The sequence below is a fragment of the Hordeum vulgare genome, chromosome 7H (assembly GCF_904849725.1).
Source record: "Hordeum vulgare subsp. vulgare chromosome 7H, MorexV3_pseudomolecules_assembly, whole genome shotgun sequence".
NCBI classification, from domain to species: Eukaryota; Viridiplantae; Streptophyta; class Magnoliopsida; order Poales; family Poaceae; genus Hordeum; species Hordeum vulgare.
In genome coordinates this window covers 555,959,525-555,965,524 of record NC_058524.1, presented here as the reverse complement: position 1 = coordinate 555,965,524, position 6,000 = coordinate 555,959,525, and positions in this window count along the sequence as shown.

The following is a 6,000-nucleotide window of genomic DNA, read 5'->3' as shown; positions in this document are numbered from 1 at the left end:
ACCTTTGCACTCCTGCATGTTGCGAGGGCGGCCAAGATCAATCATCGCACCTCTTATACAAGATCAATGCTTACGCAGACCACTCACGTGCGTGTCGCTCCAATGCTAACGTCCGAAGAGCTTCGGGTGATACCATGATGCTGAGTCCCCAAAACTGTCCTCGCGTGAAGGTTAGTGCAAAAAAGGTCAATCGACCAACTCAGATGAAATACCCACTCCAATTAATGTTTTAATAACTTGCAGCAATGATCAACAATCCACGATATGTGGTCCCAGCGTCCCGTCTCGAGGATGTGTGGCAAAGGCCAAGAATGCCTGACCACGCCTCGTCACAGCCACACGGGACTCCACCCGCACCACACATGTCATCATGTACCATTAGCAAGTGAAAGTAACACTATGCCTATAACATCATAGGAAAACGAGGTATCACCCTTGACGGATTCAAATTGATGTAACCATCAAGGTGTATAGGGTGGAATCACTGTCCACTACTAGAAAAAGGCTATTAGTGGCGCACCTATTTTGCCTACTAATGACGCACTATAGGTGCGCCACTATTATCACGCAACTACTAATAAATAGTAATGGCGCACCCCTGGTGCGCCATTGTTAATATACATAACAGTGGCACACCACCCGGTGCGCCATTAGTAGGCCCAGAAGTGCGCCACTACTGTGGGTTTACTAATGGCGCACTTGTAGATGGTGCGCCACTACAATGAATATTAGGATTTTTTTAGCACATTGTAGCACATCATCATCATCGTCATCATCATCATCATTGTAACATGTGCACTTTTAGATGGTGCACAGGTTACAAAATACATTGTAGCACATCATCATCATCATCGTCAACTCTAACACATTGTAGCACATCATCACATCATGTCGGAAATAGCTAATAATCATAATAGTCATTACCACCAATATTATTTAATACATTTTAGCACATCATCACATTGTAGCACATCATCACATTGTAGCACATAATAACACATTGAACCTAGGATCTACTCCTCTCCTTAGGTAGAATATCAAAAAACAAGATAGGCCCTGACTCTCCATTATGGAGATTGGATATCATCTTGTCTCCAATTCTTGGCCTACGCACAATGTTGCTTCCAAGTAGCTCTCTAGGATAGACCATACATTTTTTCAATCTTTGATTGTCATGACTTCATCGGTTTTAGAAATCCGGTATGGACAGGTGTACATCAGATACCTAGGCTGACCTGGCTGCGCTGGTCGTATCATCATAACATGAACGCTACCTCTTGGTAACATCAGATGAGGCACACAATCTTCCTTGATTTTCTGTTGAAAAACATAGTATTAGCTTTGTAGCTAGTAATGTAGTTTAGTTTTACAAGAATTTATGCAAAAGATGCATGGATGTCGTAATAGTAGAAAATCTTACCATGCAATCTCCATGCATGTTACCGTGGTTCACCACGTGCACTAGTGGCACATATTGACCATAATGTGGGGAAGTTTGCTGATTGGTATTGTACTTCTCAAGATCGATGATAAAATGGACAAGATGATGTATCTCCTCACAAGTTAATTCTGCTTCATCATTGTAGTAATAGGTTCTGTCTACCATTTTCCGTACATTTTTTGAAGAATGAAAATAAGCTGTCAATGGAAATAAGTTGTCAACTATTTTTAAATAAAAAATATAAATTACTTAATAAATGTGGTTGAGAAACTCACATAATGGTAGAACTGGAGGCATCTGCACATCGACCCAGATGTCGATATTACCTTCAGTTTCATCTTCCGGACGAATATAAAAGGTGATAAGCATATTAGGCTCAAATGCATAAGCCTTGCATAGTGCTACCCAAGTTTTGCATTCAAAATAGGAGTAGGTGTCTGCATTGTACAATTTTACGGCAAAAGTATAACCATGCTCGGTCCTCAAGTGAACTATCTTTACCTCCCTAGTTTCTTCACTACTGAAACCAATCTTATCCAACACATAATGTCTTGCATGGCAGGGGCTACGCTAGTAGAATATTAAAAAATAAAAATTATAAGTTGAAGCCAAGAAGTCATGCTTAATTACAAAAAAAGACTTGTCGTTGTGACTTACTGTATCCACTTCAAAGTCCCCATCCAACATGATGCTGAAGCGCCTATCATCAACTAGGAAATGCGTGTCGCAAAGGCCGCACTTGTCTTGGCAGTATTCGCACATAACGTATTCGTCGTGAGACGACAATTCCTAAAAGAGAGAAAATTTGGGCATGACATTTACTAAAAAAGTGGACATATGGAGCGCCTGAAATTTGCCGGAACGGAAATGAATCAACATTCCGGCAAAACAAGCAAAGCTACCAAACATGAAGAGCACTCTTTCGGTGCAAGGGAAGTATCAAAAAGGAAAAGCATGAATGAACATGAATAAAGAACATCAGCATTCTACTTTCATCTTTGTCAGATAATAATTGGTTCGGATAATAATTGGCAAACATCATATCATAGGAGGGGAATGTGAGGATTAAACAACACCATCACAAGTTAACAACAATAGCTACTTAGTTATCTACATCAACCAGAAAATGCATGGTCGTGACCCATGAAGCCATTAGCAAGGATCATCTTAAGGCAACCAAACAACATAGCTAGAATCAGCCGTTCAAAAACACTAAAGCACACCAAATATAATCATGCATTTCAAATAGCTTCTAGTTATGCTGTTTTAAACAGATGTTTGGTGTGTTTTTTCTATTTGAAGCTATTCTGATGCAGTTCAAATATAATCATGTCACTTCAAATAGCATCAAAATAGCAAGGTTCATCTTAAGGCACACCAAATACAATCATTGTTCAAAAACACTAAAACACACCAAATATAATCATCAGTTCAAGGCTTCGAGGGACAACAGTCAATCGTCCTTCACATGACACGTGAGCTTCTGTCACCAGCATCTCTTATACTATGGGATCACATGCCCTGCACTTTGGTCATGACTGTAAAGTTAATTCCTTTGCGAAGTGGTAGGAAGAGAGGCTTTAAGCTAATAATCATCCGGACATGATGAAGCTAAACTGTGCTGGATGCACATTCTGAAGGACCGATAAAGTGAGAATAGAAAATTCGATTGTGGGTTTGCAGTTACATACATGTAGTGCACTTTATGGTGTTCACCTTGACAGTTAAAAAATGTGGCAAACTAAGATGACAGTGGCAAATCTAAGGAAGCCATGTTGCTCTGATCTGCTTGATCTTAAGATTGCAAAGGAGATTGACCATTTAGTCCAAGCTATCGTAGATGACAGTGGCAAACTTTACAAGCGAGTCTTCACTGATTATAAACTGGTTCAAGATAGATTGTATGTCCATTTACCCAAGGGGGGTGATGTGAAAACCATCACCAGCAACCCTTAATGGGCTCAGCTTGAATCCTTTTACTCCACCAAGCCTGATTACTAGCTGTGCTATGCTGAATTGGTTGGTTGTCCTAGGTCTGGCACCTGATATTTCTCTCGGCAGTGGAGGCTAGAATTTCTAGATCAGCTAACACATGAACAAGACCACCATCTATGTTCAATCTATGTTCAAAAATGCAGGGGAGGGAGGGGGGCGTACCTCGGGTGAACCTCGCAGCCGAAGGAGGGGAGCGCGGCGGAGGTGGAGGGGGAGGCGGCGGCGCCCTTGTCGTCGCCCATCATCGGGGGTTCCTGGCGGCGATGGGGAGAGGCAGGGAGCGGGGAGGGCACGGTGCGAGGCGGACGGTGGCGCAGCGGCGAGGGGGAGCAGGGGGTTCAGCCGGCGGCGGCAGGTGCGGTGGGGGAGGCGGCCGGAGGGCCAGCCGGCGGCGGCAGGTGCGGTAGGAGGGGCGGCCGGTGGGACGGGCGGCCGGAGGGAGGAGAGCAGGAGTTTCTGGATTTGGATCGGGAGGGAGAGCCACGAGGGGAGGGGAGCGGGAGTTTTTTCTTCACTTCTGGTTATCAATGGCGCACCCACATAAGAATGCGCCATTAGTAGTTTAAAAAAACGGAAAAAATATATTAGTAGTGGTACATCGTGGACGTGGTGCGCCATTACTAGTGAAAACTAGTAATGGTGCACTTCCCACGGTGCGCCACTGGTAAGTGTAGGAAAGGGTGGGTGCCATGTCAAAGATAGTAATGGCGCACCAGACACAGGGTGCGCCATTAGTAATATGGACACTAATGGCGCACCTGTATGTGGTGCGCCACTGCTATATAGCAGTGGCACACCACATGCATGATGCGCCATTAATGTCCATATTAGCTATAGGCTTTTTCCTAGTAGTGGTCAATGGTCCATGCTTGAGGGGGTGCACGACACATTCTTTATCGGAAGTGGTGAGGGAGGAATCACCCCTCGTAATCCATCTCCGATTAACTACACTACATAGCTAACATCAGGAGTATGTAACGATGTGTCACCCTCGGTACTCGATAGTAGCTCTCCATAGTCATGCAACTAAGCGGGTGTGAAGTGATGTGACGGGTCATGGCTCGTCGATCAGTTGATCGAGTCTTCAATGATAAGCAGGGGAACTCGGACTAAGGGGTCAATGGGGATCACTAATCCACCTATACTAAAAATTTAATGTGCAGTAGGATATAATAGTAGTTTATCAAAAACTGGCTATGCATCAGAATAGGAGCTATCTACAACAATAGCAAAATCTAATGCAATCATGAGGGAGATAGAATGGGAGTTATAGGGATGATAAAGGGGGTTGCTTGCTTTGTTTCTCTCCTGCAAAAGGCTGGTCGTCAGGGGGGTAGTCCTACCCGGCAGTAGCTTCAGCTTCGACATCTATGAGAGAGAAGAGGGAGAAGGAACAATAAACAATAGCAAGCACATGCATCACGATGCATGACATGGCAATATGCAGTGTTAGGCATGAGCTAACGCAATACTACATGGCATGGACGGAGCGGGAAAATATCGGACGTTATTTCCCGGGTCTCTTTCTACTATCAGACAAGTGATTCTCATGCCAATGTCCATGTTCATCATGCTACGAGCATGTGACACATGAACAAGTAACGTATTCGGGTTCGTGGAATTTTTTGATCAACTTTCATATATAAATTATGTTCATGTGACTTATAGATTAATTTATATTATTTTTCAAACTTTTATTAATATTCTAAATTAAAGATATTTAATTTAATTAAGAAAATCATTTTATTGCATCAGCATGACATCATGCTAGCATCAACAGTCAACACAGGAGATGACTCGTCAAACCTCACTAGTGGGCCCAACTGTCATAGACACTCGGTTAATCAATAATTATTTATAATTAAAACATATTTAGTTAGAGGAGGGACCAAAATTTTAGTTACTATCTAATTTAAACTAATTCTTTTAGATTAATACATAACTGAAAATTAGTCTAATGACCCTAAGCCCACATGTTAATGGCCCACGGGGGTGGATCACTAGCAACGGCTCGGGCTGCCCAGTCAGCCATTTGACCAGGTCAACTGGGCTCGCGGGGCCCCATGGCCAGTGACCCAGAGGGGCCACGTGGGCGACCAGGTTATCACCGCCGACCGGGGTAACTCCAGTGAGCCGTGCCACGGTGATACTTCGCTGGACTTGGCTGGAAATTTGCTACGGTCCACCAAATCGCGTGCGGAGCAGTTCTATAGGTTCCTAATGCTCGCGCTCATCTCGTTCTGGCGGACACGGTTGATGTGGTGGTCGGCGGGGGCACAAGCAAGGGGCCGTGGCGGCAGCGAGGCGGGGACCCAGGCATCGACGATGTTGCGATGCGACGTAGATGGCTCCGGGGGCAGGAACGACATTGCGACGAGGCGTTGTGCACACAGGTGTGCTCGGTGGATGCCATGGGTGGCCAAAGCAGCGACCACGTCGTCGACCAAGCGACATCTAGCGGTAGCGCATGAGGAGGAGCTAGCTATGGTGCACGGGAGGGAGCAAGTGGAGGAGGAGGGGAACCGGGGCTCACAGCGAAGCTCGAGGGAGTACTCGAAGAGGCC